We start from the raw sequence: 14,839 nt of genomic DNA, 5'->3' as shown, positions 1-14,839 counted from the left end.
TGTATCCTCGACTCCAAGCTTGTTCGAGGGAGGGTCTATTACCTCATTGATTGGAAAGGATATGGTACCGAGGACCGCTCCTGGGAACCAAAAAGTAACCTACACTGCCCAGAGATTCTAAAGCGTTTTCACGCACGGTTCCCGTTCAAGCCTGGCGGTCCGTCGAGACGCCGGTCAATGAGAGGGGGTACTGTCACGTACAAGCGCAGATAGCGGGCAGAGACATGTAGGACAGGAGCATGTGTGAGCAGGATTTAAAGCTTCATGGTAAATAGCACTACAATGCCCAGAATCTTGAGGGCCCAATCACGTGGCCTATGAACCGGAAGCGTATTTAAGTACCGCCCACACATGGGCCGGTGCTTGTCAATCAAGTAAGGTTCGAGAACGCGTTCTATTTCTCCCGTAGAGATCCCTGGATGTTCTCCTTCTTTGTGCTCCAGCCGCACAGCGAGAACAACGCTTCGCACATAGTGAGTACAAGACTGCAATCACGGCGGCGGATGTCGGACGCGAGGAAGCGAGTTTCGTAAAGCGCTAACCAGCTAGTACGTCGGACCGTGAACCCGCCGTGCCTGTGAGGATTATTGTTTACCTCGGAAACTTCTTACACGAGTGGACGCTCGTCGGCGAGCCACCTGAAAGGCTCAGATCCTGCATTAGCCTTTTCAGTTCCTTTTTTGTGTGTTGTAAGCGTGAGGAATTCACATACTGAAGGAGGAACGTTGCAGTACAGAGACGCGCCACTCGTCTCTCCTCTTCCGATGATGCTTTGTCACCCTCTTGCAGAGGGCGGTGGGACATTGCGCAGGAGCGCGCATACAGCCTCTAACCACTGCTAAGTACTTGTGTATTACTGCTCCTTAAGGAATCATCAGACATACTGACTTAGAAGGGGAGTCTTGGTGGTCTTTCTTTATTGGTTATTTGTTGCCCAGAAAGTACATGGGTGTTTTTTGTTTTATTCTTTTTGCCAGAATGCAGCCACGTTATTCCGTGAGTGCCTTCACATGAAGCCTTTATATGCCCCCATAGCCAATGATAGATGTTGGTATACATGTGTGTTGTGCTTCTCTCTCACTGCAGGGAACGCGGAGTTAGACAGACAGAGCCACCAATGTGATCTGAGGTCCACGCTTACATCTCGTCTCCCATGATTTCGCAGCTACACCTTTTTTGTTTCCTTTGTCCCTTTTTTCCCTTTGCCCTGTTATGGAATAGACCATTGAGTGATACACGTACACTCTTGGGCTGCCCCGTGGTGGGGACGGGGTAATATAGCAGCACCCATCGCTCTTGCTGTATCCGGCTTGACAGGTTAGTGGTTTCCTGTCCACGGTCTGACAGTAACGTGTCTCCCAAAGGTCTAAAGACAGCTCATGTTCTCTATCAGTGGGTGAACAATCCAACGCTTGTTGAATTCTGCTTCACAATGATAGGAAGAGACAATATTGTAGGATCAAAAATGTATGTCGCTATGACCGTTTCGCTGCCACAAGCCAGATATCCTTGTGGTAACTATTCTGACACCTCCTGCTTGAAACACAAAAAGTCAAAAAGATTGTGAGGCTTCATTTTCATGGTCTTTTTCATACTTAAAATCGAGCTCAAGCAAGTTTTTGCCCTTCTGCTTCAATGGAGGTTTCTGTCCAACCTGAGCACACCTTAGGAAAACTGTGTTATCGTTTGACAGGGGTATCACCCCTGTCAAACTCACCACTTGCCACTGTCCCAGCAGAGGGTCATACTGGTAGATGCCGGGCACTGGGAGCCAGAAGCGATAGCCCCTCTGGCTCGCCCCGCCTCAGCAGTTAATTGAAAAAATAATTAGAGTAGTAGTATGTCACTGGCATCCCGAGGTTCACTCACATCCCAGACCTCTCGTGTCTCTTCATAGTGCCAGACTAGAGTCAAGCTCAAGAGGGACTTCTTTCCCCACTGATTCTGCCAAGCCTGTTGCCTTCACTTTAGTTTTTCTAGATAGTAGATAGGGACTATGGGAATCCCGTTCATCAGTTCATGATCATCACTAATTAGATGGTGAGGCATTTGGCTATTCTTGTACTATTGCAGTTGCTCATTCTGGGTTATTATTGCTGGCCATCAGCGCCAAATCGTTCTTGCTTACAATAATACAAAGATTGTTCCAGAGTGCAACTACACTTCAAGTTGCCGTCACAAAATATGAATCACATATCTGACTGAGAATGTACACCTTCCAGCACTTCTCTAGCACTTAGTATTGCCTGTTTTTTTAACACACTTCTGGATAATCTAATTACGAATGTCCCGTGAAGAGTAAGGTTTGGTTAACATATGATTAGAATACAGTAATGTGACCTGTTTTGTTTATGTGTGTGTTTATTGCACCATGTTTAATATTGTCTATTCTAACCAAAATTCAAATATAACTATATAAATAAATTAATACATTTTAACATCACCAATAACTGTACCATTCAATGAATACCAATATTAGTTTAATGTCACACTCTAAATATAATGATTAAACCCTAATGCTATATAACATTATCTAAATTTGCACTAAGATGGAAGACTAAACATGTTTCAACATTTCTAACCTTACCATTTCAGTTGAAACAGAACACATTATTCAGTAAGCGAGCACTGGTAATCTACTAGTTATCCATGAAATGTGGCACATTTATGAAGTCTCTATCATGGTAGTAAGACATACATTTTTCTTGAAAGGGCACAACATTTGTAGTCCTATATCAGTTAGAGCAGCATCGTTACATTGAGGCCACATTCAACAACCTACAATGAAACTATGAAATTTCACAGTAGAACATTTTGAGAGAGTTTTGATTTATTTAGATTGTTCACTGTAAAAGTTGACTTTATTTTCACACACTTGTTCAGTGGAATTCTGTGAGTTTTTGTAACAGTTTGAAACTATCTTTAGTGAGCACCCATCAGGTTTTCTTTGTTCACAATGACTATTCTTTAAATGAGGTTCGCTTGGTGTTAGCCAACCACATCTTTTAACTCTATCAATGAGTAGATCCAGAAAAATATATAAATGGTATCGATACAGAGGTAGTTCCCAATGGGACCACTGGACAGTAAAGGCCTCTACGACTGGAAGAGGTTAAGAGAAGAGAATTATAGTTACTTCTGCTGTTTAACCGCACTTCATTGAATTTCTTCACTTTGACATTTAGAGCACTTGACAGAAATAACATTGCGTCAACACCCATCTCAGGCCTTCACAATCTTTAATTAAACAGTCACATTACCCTGTTTGGCACCAGTTCAAAATCAGCTGCTAGGTTCTAGCTGAGGCTGAACCCCGGCCGCGCCTGGAAAAGGGCACAGGGAGAGGGGACCACCGCAGCTGGGGCAATCCACTAGAAGGGCCTGGCTCACGTCCAGAGTTGTTACTGACCCCTAAGGGTGATGCCTCATCCTACAGCAGTACGCACCCAGTCATGCTTCGTACAGCACCCTGACAAACCCAACCCTTACAGCTAGTCCATATCCCGAAGTTGCAGATCTGGATTTGTCGACTTCCATTAACTACATAGTTCCAACATGCCAGAGGCTGTTCACCTTGGAGACCTGCTGCGAATATGGGTACAGCCCAGTATGAGATTTACACCATCTCGCTGGGATTTTCAAAGACCAGCATGAGCTTCCCCGATGCACCCGGAACTGCATAACTTTCCATGGCTTGGACTCCTCTCTTGGAGTAAAGCCATTACAGGGAGACCTGCCCTCCAATAAAGAAAAGAGAACTCTCTCCAGCATCTCCGGGCTCATTTGCATTACCACACTGGATGCTGCTGGGACGCCCATCTCTGTTTAGAGATCTGAACCTAACTTGTTTTTGGTTGGCCGAGGGTAACAGAGGCCATTGCCCGTCCCTTCCCAATGGTGCTCACCCATCTCTTAAGACTAACTGACCAGTGTTCAATTGCTGTGCACATGGACCCTTCTCCACTTCGGCCTTCAAAGTTCTTGTTTCAATATTTGCTACTACCACCAAGAAATGCACCTGCTGCGGCTCCATTCAGGCCCTCACTATAGGCTTTCATGCATACCACAGTGGCCCACCTATTCATCTTGGCTTAGCCTCTCACTGCTCTCTCTCTCTGTCAGGTGTGGGACCAGCGCTCCTGCGCCATCAGTTTTCAGGGCTAGATGATTTGGTAGGTGAGTTGTTACATATTCATTTGGTTCATCCCACAGCACCAGTACTACTTACTAAAAGTGTCCCACCAGGCACTTGCATTGATGCCTGGCTGCAAGACAGTGAGCCAGACTTCTCACCCATTTAAACTTTAAGAATAGGTTGAGATTGTTTTAACCCCATAACATCCAATAATTTGCTTTACTAGATAAAACTAGGGTTTAAGAGCACCAGCTATCCTGAGGGAAATTTCAGAGGGAACAAGCTACTAGATGGTTCGATTTGTCATTCACGCTTCTACCAAGTTCAGACAACTGATTTGCATATCAGGACAACTACAAACCTCCAACATAGTTTCTTCAGGCTTCATCCTGCCCAGGCATAGTTCACCGAGATCGGGCACAGGATGGGCAAGGTTACAGGGCTTTTATGGTGTCCCTGTCCAGGGAGACAATGCAATTTGGTTACCCCCCAGGTGTGTGTTGGGTGAGCATGGGCTCCATTTCGGGAGTGCTGCCTCTTACATTGTGCCCCTCCTAGAGGGGCCAGGAGAGACACCCGCCCCGATTCCCTTGCATGTTGATTGGGTGCTTCTGAGTGGAGGAGCCTGCCATGAGTCTGCCACTGGCCTAGTCCTCGCCTATGCACCTGGCATACCGCTCCGCTGGTCAGAACATATGAGGGGAGGGCTTGGGTTCCATCTGGGAGACGACTGAGGGTCTGGGCTGGCACTGTCAGTCGCTTGGGCTGCTCCATTGTTAATCATCCTTTTGTAGGTTCACCTGCAGGAACCTTGTTATGATTTTTACTTCCTCTAGATAGTCAAATTTGATCGTCTTCTCATTACTTCACCAGGGCCATACCCTGGCGGTGCGGATCTGAGACTAAACCATCCAATTGGTAATAGTGACGGGCGCTATGTACAAAGGGCAGGGACTTAATCAATGCGAGCTTATGATCCCCACACTTACTGGGAAATTCTTGTTCATGGGAAATAATTGCAATCCCCTGTCCCTTTCATGAATGGGATTCAGTGGGTTAACCGGACATGTTGGCTAAGGGTAAACACATGCTGATCCTTTTAGTGTAGCGTGTGTGCAGCTTGGAATATATAAGGGCATCACAGACTTGTTATTGCCTCGATATAATGTGGTTGAACGCCACTTGTCTCTCTAAGAAGTTGAAAGCCAACCTTTGGGGGTCTTGTAACTAGTTAGCATGCAGGAGTCTAGTTTGTTGTCAGAATTAACCAGACACATCACTCCACTAACTAAGAATGATCATGCACTATCACCCATAGAATTGAGAAAGAGCTATCAATCTGTCAACCATTTCCATGTTTGGCCGGGTGAGGTTTACCAAGTTGAATCAAATTAACCAGCAGGCTCCCCTCCTGGTGGTGATCCTCCATCAGTTCCTTTAAGTTTCAGCTTGCAACTATATTCCATCGGAACCCAAAGACCAGGGTTTCCCAGAAGATGCTCATTTGGTCATGGGAATGATGCTGCCAGATCAATATTCGGTATCATTTATGGTCGGAACTACAACCGTATCTGACATCTTCAAACTTCCAACTTTTGTTCTTGATTAATGAAAATATTTTTAGCAAATGCTTTCACTTTGGTTTGTCTTGCACCAGTCCTAGAATTTTGCCTCTAGTGGCAAAATATGAATGCCCACACCTGTTCCTCATAATCATGGCCAGTTCTGAAAAGCAACAAAATGAAACTAGAGTCCTATTTCATCATTCCTAGCTGAAGTATTCAGGCGACCAGCCTGTGTGGAACACTCAAATTATTTCAAAGTAAACGCTCAGGACCCTAAGGGCACTCACTCAAGAGCATCAAGGAAACGCTGAGAGGCAGGGTCTGGGAGAGGTGGTAGCTCACCTCACAGTGCACTGGCAGCTTGATCCCAAGATCCAACTACGAGCTTTGTAATTAAATACACTTTAATATATATTATTGGAGCTGGAATTAATGTTGCTGCTGTCACCAGACTTTCCATCCAACGGAACCTCATTAAGGGATTTAAGGTGTACTCATTCCAACTGCTGGGCCTCTTAAGAGTCCTATATTGTTTGTTTTAGGCACTACCTCCCTGAGTCAGAGGGTGATTCGAGCACCTGCTACCTTCCTTAGATGTGGCAGCAGTTTCTCAGGTTCCCTCTCTAGAATCGAAACTTGATTTCCCATTAACCTTGGTCACCAAGGGAGGCACAGAAAGTACCATTGAAAGTTATTAGGATAGATATCTGAATTTATAGTCACTGTCACTTGGATGTGCGATTGGCCCGAGGTCATCTAGAGCTACCAAAGCTGCCAGGTGAGCCCAGATTGGTCTTGGTCCGATAAATGCATGCATCCTGGGAGGTTAGCGTTCGTCGACATGTATTATCTCTAGAATTACCACAGTTATCCAGCTAAAAGATGGTGCAATCACAGTAACCATAACTGATTTATTGAGCCATTTGCAGCTTTGCTGCACCAGCCATTTGTACTTATACATGCTTGGCTTAATCTTTGAGACAAGCATTTGCTACTGGCAGGATCAACCAGGTAGCTACACCTGCTGAACAGGAGGAGAAGCCGTGTGCCCATCCCGAACTCACCTTCACGTCCTTCGGGAGCATGCTGTAGGAGCCCTTAGTTACCAGCAGCAGACAGAGGGGCAACAGGGCAGTCACATAGGTACCGGCAAGCCCAGACTGCTCTGCGACAATGGAAGGGAGAGCTGGGCTGAAGGTCACCCTGAGCAAGACATAGGGGTGCTGACCTGGGTAGACACCTCACACAATGGTTGTTTGGAGCTGCTGCCAAAATGTCATTTGTGGAGATGTCCCTTGAGTTGGACTGTCTAGGCAGGGTGGAAGGTCTTTGCTGGAAACAAAAGCAGAGGAGAGACAAGCAGTTCAGTCCCAAAATGGGCAAAAGTGTGCCCAATCAGTCAGAGTGCAGTGCTGTATAAACTGTCCTCAAGCAGGCCACCCTGCATGGGGATGCCAGCTTCACATTCTACCTGCTCTCCGGTAAGGCAGGCTTGGAAGAAAAGGCCAATTGGACAGTGCTTGAAGGGAGCCGCATACTGGGACCCTCTTATGGCAGCTGCGGGGAACAAATGGATGACAAAGGGGTCCCCAGCAACTTGTGCCTTCTAATCTGGAGGCAGGCTACCTACCAGCGGTACTCCATCTGGGCACTTTGGGACATGGCACGCGGGGGAGTTTCTTAACTCAGGCAGGCAGGGGAGGCCTTCCTGGCCTGCGTGACCCCATCCTCGGCTTCAAATGACATAGTAGACCGGAGAATAGAGTCCAGCCAGTGGTCTGACCTATGGACTTCACTTGACTGTGGGATCATGTCCCAGGGACATGGTGGGCCAGAAAAGGGAGTCCAGAGCCAAGGGTTTCTATCAGCAGGCCAGCTAGAGCTCTGATCAGGGGCCCGGTCAGAGCTTTTTAACACAGGCAGGCAGGAGTGGCCTTCCTAGGTCAGCAGTACCCCGTCTGGACACTATGCGACACAGCAGGCTGCAGAATGGAACCTAGGAATGGAGGCTCCCAGGCCAGTCAGAGTTTATTTATTTTAAGTACAAAACGTCACCAGTGACATTGGCATGGCACATTTTGTACTACTCCTGTAGGTGTGGTTAATGATCTCTAATTATAATTTCTCACAACCCTACTAAAAATGCAAACTATATGGATCTCCGAGGGAAGGTACAGCCGTCGCCTTGCCATAAATTGCCATAAATTTATATAAATGCTGAATAGAAATGAACAATGATCATACTGGTCTAATGTCCGTGTGATGGCTGTCTGTGAAAGTAGCAGTATGTTAATCATTGTTTATGAGCCTACTAGAGGCCTATTTCATTCTCTCTTTTTTTAAACTGCAGGTGCTGAGCACTGTCAGGACACAGCTCGCTTATAGCTCGTTATACCGATGAAATATCTCACTTTTGCCCCATCCCAGTCTTCAAAACTCGGAATATGGTGGTTTTCAACTGCTTAAGTATTGCCAGATGGTAATTTTGTACATGGTGTCATTCAATCAAAATGAAGGTCTTAGAGTTGGAAATTCAGCACCTGTAAAGCATCCTGTGCACCAAGGGGCAGAGGTGCAGTCATACACTGCAGTGGAGAGCCACAAGAGTGGGTGTAAAATCCACCACTGAGATTCCAAGGCCAGCCCTTCATTATTCGTCATTTCAATGGGCGCTGCCGTCCCGCTCACTATCAGAATGATTACTAAGCAATGAAAGCGATTCCATGAAGTTGAAGGAATCTGGGGCTATTTGTGTTACCAAATCTGACAAACAAGCCTTACACGTTATCGATGACTGGAGCATGCTAAATAGTTGAACCCCTAGCAGTGATGGGAAGGTTTTCTTATAGAAAGCGCTGCACTATAAACAATCTCTAGAATAGAATTATTTGTTATTCTTTTAAAAATCTCTAGGTTATATTTAATCTGACTTATTCTCACCCTCTGTCACTCCTCGAGACACCCTGCCAGCTGGAAGTCGCCTTCCTCCCCAGCTGCCTGGGGAGCTCCTGTCACACCGCTCCTTGTCCCCTTTTGAAACCTGCCGTGCTGACAGAATATGTCAGTTCCACACTGCGACTTTCCTGTGTTCTCGGATCCCTTTTATTTTTACTTAAAATCTCAGAGCTTCTCTTTGGAACACCTTCTTCCTGTCTGTGCATTATAAGTGGGCTCCCTGATGTTTGGCGTTTCTGTGATTTTCGACTGAGGAACCAGTTACCAACAGTGGCCTCTTGTCAATAGAGCAGTGATCGAGATGGCTTCCGCTGACAAAATATATTTTAGGCTTTTCCATAAACTGAAGATTTGCAGTTTTCCTTTTGTCCAGGTTTTACCATCCATTGGCTACAGCAGATTCATTTTAACCCCCACTAACAAACAACTTTGTGGTGGAGGAACTGGCCTGGCGAGGGCACTGTTACAATCAAATGAAAGATACATAGTCCAGGTGATGTAGTTCAGGATCGTTGTTTTATTCCTTAGATAAGATCCACATTAGCCACATGCTAGGCCTTCTTATATGCCATTCAATGCCCCACCAGGAGCAGCCTCCCTGCTGCTCAGCCCTTCCACACCAACTGAACCCTTCTTCCACTCAAACACTCTCCAACATTCCGATGACATCACACAGACTGAGCAGCAAGGCAAAGGCAGGAACAGAGGATGCATTAATCACATACAAGATTATAACACATCCCCCCCTCATCAAAATTGAACGAAATAGGATCATGCAAAACCAAAGTTCATACATGCAACAAGACTAATCAAGAAAAATGTGCGCTGATGGACATACACACATATAAAAAATCAAAGAGCTTCAAGAATAACAGAAAAGGGTAAACTTGCAACCCCAGACAGGCAAAACAGAAAACCAGAAGATAAGAAATCTCCACACGTGCGCACATGTGACGCACAGACCAACACCACACACAAAGTACCCAACCAACTCAAGGGTAATACCAAACCGGAAAGACTGAGAAGCCTCCAAATAGGGAGTCTTCTTGCGTGCGCACTCTTAACGCACAGACTAAGACCTCACACGAGGTAACACCAATCTAAGGGTAAAACCAAACAGATAAGACCTAGAAGCTTCAAAAGAAGCCTTCACATGTGCGCACCCGTAACGCACAAACCAAACACCTCACATGAGGTAACCACCAACCTAAGGGTAAAACCAAACAGGTAAAACCAAGAAGCTCCAAAAGAAGTCTTCACATGTGCGCACCCGCAACGCACAGACCAAACACCTCACATGAGGTAACCACAAACCTAAGGGTAAAACCAAGCAGGTAAAACCGAGAAGCTTCAAAAGAAGACTTCACATGTGCGCACCCGTAACGCACAGACCAAACACCTCACATGAGGTAACCACCAACCTAAGGGTAAACCAAACAAGTAAGACCGAGAAGCTTCCAAAAGAAGTCTTCACATGTGCGCACCCATAACGCGCACAGACCAAACACCTCAGACGAGGCAAGACTAATAAAAGACGTACACAACAAGACCAGGGACACTGCCTATCTCTCTCTCACTATTCAAACAGATGCAAAACAAAGACACTTCACTCACTCACCCCCTCTCATACAGATATCGGAACAGATAACGGTAATTGGTACTTTATCGCATAAAAACACTCATGACGGAAAGACAGAATTAAGGCATTTGAGCACAAACGACAACATTAAGAAAAATGCACAGTCTCAAGAAAATAACAAACTAAAATAAGGAAGGTAGTCACCGTTGTCAGTAAGCAGCTTAAGACTGGAACATGTGAGCTATAACCAGGAGAAAAACAGTACCATGTAGGAGGATCAACCAACAACAGTTCCTCAGAAAATCCAGACTGCCAGAACATCTTCAATTTCTTCATAGAAATAACTGGATCACCAAATGTCCACGAGGAAAGGAGGCGGTCGGCGGACTTCACAAAACGCCTCAAGATGTGAACCGGAATTCTCGAAATGCTTGATTGGCAAAAACGTGGTTGGCAAAACGGGAGTGTGCATCAGGGAATAGCCAAAGGATAACATGGATGCCAACCACAAGATGGCGGCACGTAGGTGACGACATGCCGGGTGGCTCTCGGCACGTCGTTGCATACAGAAACGAGGATGTCGTGAGGGATTCCTCTGATACCGCGCGCAGCACCACAAATAATCATCTTTCAAATCGGTAAGGCTCGCGCTGGCACCAACGAACGCTGCTAGGAGATGACGTTTTTTTTCAAATAGCGCAGCAATGAAACATACAACCAACAAAATATACCTCGACCGTTGATTCCCGAAAACAGTCAAAGGAGTCTCACAGCACAACAAAAACACTGCAGCAGAGTGCATTTAAACTTGGGAGCGGGTCTTCTCCACAACAAGCCATAGAAGATTGAGGGCAGGCACTGGGGTTAGATCTCGCCTTGGGTGTAGCCAGAAGCAGGAACAGCATGCACTTTCCCAATGACGGTACCTTGGCCAAGTCAGTCACAACTCCCCACAGTTCATTCTTAATACCCCAGCACATTATCCATAGCAGGGTAAAGTAGACAGAGGAACTCTTGGGAATCAAGAGGGAGACAGCAAACAAATAAGCAGGAGCAGGTTGCAATTCTGGGACTGTCCCAAGGACTGACTTCTTTCAAAACAGGCAGGTAGTGGACAGTAGGCAGGCAGGTAGGAGCTGGCACCTTAAATCACTGGTAAAACGTTCCTAAAATCCAACAGTCAACAGGAACCAACCCAAATCCAAAAGTATCGTACTCGCAATTACTGTCCAGGTCACAGATAATGTTCTCTGTCAACATGTAACAAGACAGGAACAGTCCAGCAAAGACAGGCAGGCTTTTTGACCATGAAGAAAAGTCTTAGACAAACTGGCACTTACTGGTTGGGGCGACCGATGAAATGGTCACTGGTGGGGCATTAGGGGTGCCAGGTTTGTTGAAATCCACAGGTTGTAGTTTCTTTCTTGAGTTTTGAAAGTCCAATCTCCATTAAAGTAGCACGCAGGTTCTAAAAATCGTCGCCAATGTTACAATCAAATGAAAGATACATAGTCCAGGTGATGTAGTTCAGGATCGTTGTTTTATTCCTTAGATAAGATCCACATTAGCCACATGCTAGGCCTTCTTATATGCCATTCAATGCCCCACCAGGAGCAGCCTCCCTGCTGCTCAGCCCTTCCACACCAACTGAACCCTTCTTCCACTCAAACACTCTCCAACATTCCGATGACATCACACAGACTGAGCAGCAAGGCAAAGGCAGGAACAGAGGATGCATTAATCACATACAAGATTATAACAGGCACTTCCCAGAGACATTGTGCTTTCTGTATGTAAATGTAAATGTAGAGATACTTGTATGGCGCACGACTACCCGGAGGCATCTCGGCGCTTGTACGAATACCGCCGAGGAACCCTTCCTGGCCTCTCCCTGTGAAGTGTCCACTCCTGAGCACCCCCAAGTTGAGGCCAGGCATCCTAGCGTTGTTGGGGCCGTTGTGGAGATTAAGCAAGCTATTGCCCAGAGTTGCAGAGTGGGACCCATGATTAGGATAGGTACCGAGGCGAGAATTAACAGGTTTGAGGAAATTGAGCCCAAGACCCGCCGAGGCGGGAATTGAACCTTGGTCCCGGGCCAGACTTCTGCATCAGGGTCTGCCGCTCTAACCATTGAGCCACACTTCTCCACTGTATGCACAGTGTGTAGTATTATGTGACTGAGCCTTGACCCTGAATCAACATGCTCCTCATATGGCTTGAGCTCTCTGCAGTGGCAGAGCAGAAGCAAAGCAAAGGTGCCCAAGTGCAAGCACCTAGTGCAATACTGTCATGATCACTATTATTACAAAACAAAATAGAGGACAATTAATGAGCTTGAGTGTCAGTCAGTATGAGTGAGTCAGAATGAATAAGACAAAGTGAGAGTAAGAGAGAATGCAAGTGAGTAACAGTGAGTGAGAAAGAGTGAGTTGATAAGAAGTGCGAGTGAGTGAGAATGACGGCGTGAGAGTAAGAGTCAGTATGAGTGAGAAATTAAGAGTGAGAGAGAATGACTGAGTGTCAATGATTGAGTTAGAGTGAGTGCAAGAGAGTGGGTGACAAATAATGAGTAAGTGCAGTTGAGTAAAAATGAATAAGTGAGAATGAGTGGGAGTGAATGTAAGTGAGATTTGGTATTATGCTTACAAGTCTGCTGTTTTCCCTGTGTATTCAATTCTTGACTTATAGAGACCCTATATCAAAATACTGCCACTGGCCTACTGAAGGCAATTTTTAGTATAACAGGCCACTGTGACAAAATACTGGCACACGCGTGCTAATTCTTGGCACACCATGGTAATATACTGGTACTGGCATACTAGAGGTAATTTGTGGCATTTAGGGCAACTGTGGAGAAATGCTGGAGCTGGCATACTTAAGGAAATTCTTGCATTAGCAGACTGGAGGTATTTAGAAGGACAACTGTGGCACAGGGGACACTCATGATAAAATGCTGGTCCTGGAATACTGATGTAATCTTTGACATAAGGGTCACCATTGCTATATGAATGGCATTAATGGCAAAATTCTAGCTCTGCTATATTGTACCTGTTTTTGGCCCTAGACAGGGCCACCAAAGGCATATTGAGGGTTACAATAGCAAAATGCTGGTTCTGGCACGATAGAGGTAATTTTTGATGCATGGGGGCACCCGTAACCCATTCTGAAAAAGTGGGATCAACTTCTGAGATTAATTGGTTGGAACACCATTAATGGACTTGCATTTTTAATACGTCGTCTTTCAGACCCTATGGCATTTTGATAAATTGATCCAATTTTTCCTAAATTTAATCAGGGGCAGGACCCCCTAACACACCTTGCCCCCCAAAAAGAGGTCTGAATCACTCGCTTCACTTGCTTGCTATAATCCAGGGCTAGTATATTGCCCCAGAATTTCAAAGATCATGTCCAGCACCTTAATATAGGTGGTATCTAAAATAGACATGTTTGACATTTGTGTTGTGTTCTCATATTGATAATGTGGTTATCACAGAACATCAGTTGTGTCACTTATTGTGATGTTATGAAGGTTAAGGTCATGTGACAGGCTTCTTCTGAAAATTCAGGGTCAAAGATTGCATGATGTTGCTACCCGTGATGTCATTAAGGTCAAAGGGTGTATGATGTCTCTTCTGCACCCCCTGACATTTTGGTGAATTGACATCCATGGCCGACAGACTACTGGTTGGGTGGTAAAATGCAGCAATAATCAAGATTCAGTGGGCCATTCAAGCTACTGGGCCCAGATGCCATTGCACCTGCTGCACCGTTGATAGCTACCTGGTTCGATATGGACTCGACTGGGTACCATCTGCCTCTTCCCTGCTGTGATCTGGTGAGAAGGTGAGACAATGCTGCCAGAAGTATAAGAATATAGTGGAATACTGAATAAAGAACAATCTGCATTACTCCACCAGCATCAGAGGCAGAAGGAGGAATTGTGATAACTGCACACTCCTGGGAAGGAGAGTCATAGAAAAGAGAATCCAAAGAGGGAGCAATGTGAGCCTTTTGTGAGATACCACCTGCACGGATCTGCACTGGGCAGATGGACGCTTGCCTAAGTGGCATGCGGGATAGCAGACATATAACGATCCCTTTGGAATGGACACATTGTTGAAGGCATCAAATTCTGGGATGTTTACTTGAGCTTGACAACCAAAAAGCAAGAGCCAGTAGACTTTTCTGCAGTGGCCAAAGCACCTCGCAGCCCTGCTGCCACATTTCTATCTTGGCCAGGTCCGACATCAAACAATCACAAGGACCGGATCAAGAGACGTTGATATTGGACCTCGGATCCCAGTGTCTCAAGTGAGGGTCATTTCAGTGAGCCGCTATATGTCTGGTCTTCTCCAGTTGTAGAATCTCAGCTTAGAATCTGATGTGCATAAGGGTGGATAGGAGATGGCCGTGAACGGCTGTCACCTGTGCCCAATTAAATTAAAGTGCAGAATCCACCCATCTCTCCTAGAGTGCGCAGTATCCCTGTATGTTTCTTTGCGCTAAGGGATATCCAATAAAAACGTTGGCATCAACAAGATTAATATGGGTAAACAGAGGACGATCTGATTGGGAACAAAGCTCAGATGTTAGACTATTCCACAG

The 14,839-nt window shown here is 45.7% G+C and overlaps 1 pseudogene; it reads right to left on the bottom strand.

The window, feature by feature from the left end:
* Positions 1-4,912: 4,912 nt before the first annotated feature.
* On the bottom strand, positions 4,913-6,714 carry LOC146809616 (18S ribosomal RNA; annotated as a pseudogene).
* Positions 6,715-14,839: the final 8,125 nt, after the last annotated feature.

This window comes from Triturus cristatus, chromosome 7 (genome assembly GCF_964204655.1).
Source record: "Triturus cristatus chromosome 7, aTriCri1.1, whole genome shotgun sequence".
Taxonomy (NCBI): domain Eukaryota; kingdom Metazoa; phylum Chordata; class Amphibia; order Caudata; family Salamandridae; genus Triturus; species Triturus cristatus.
The sequence above is the reverse complement of the archived record's forward strand: the minus strand, read 5'-3'. Positions and strand labels throughout refer to the sequence as shown.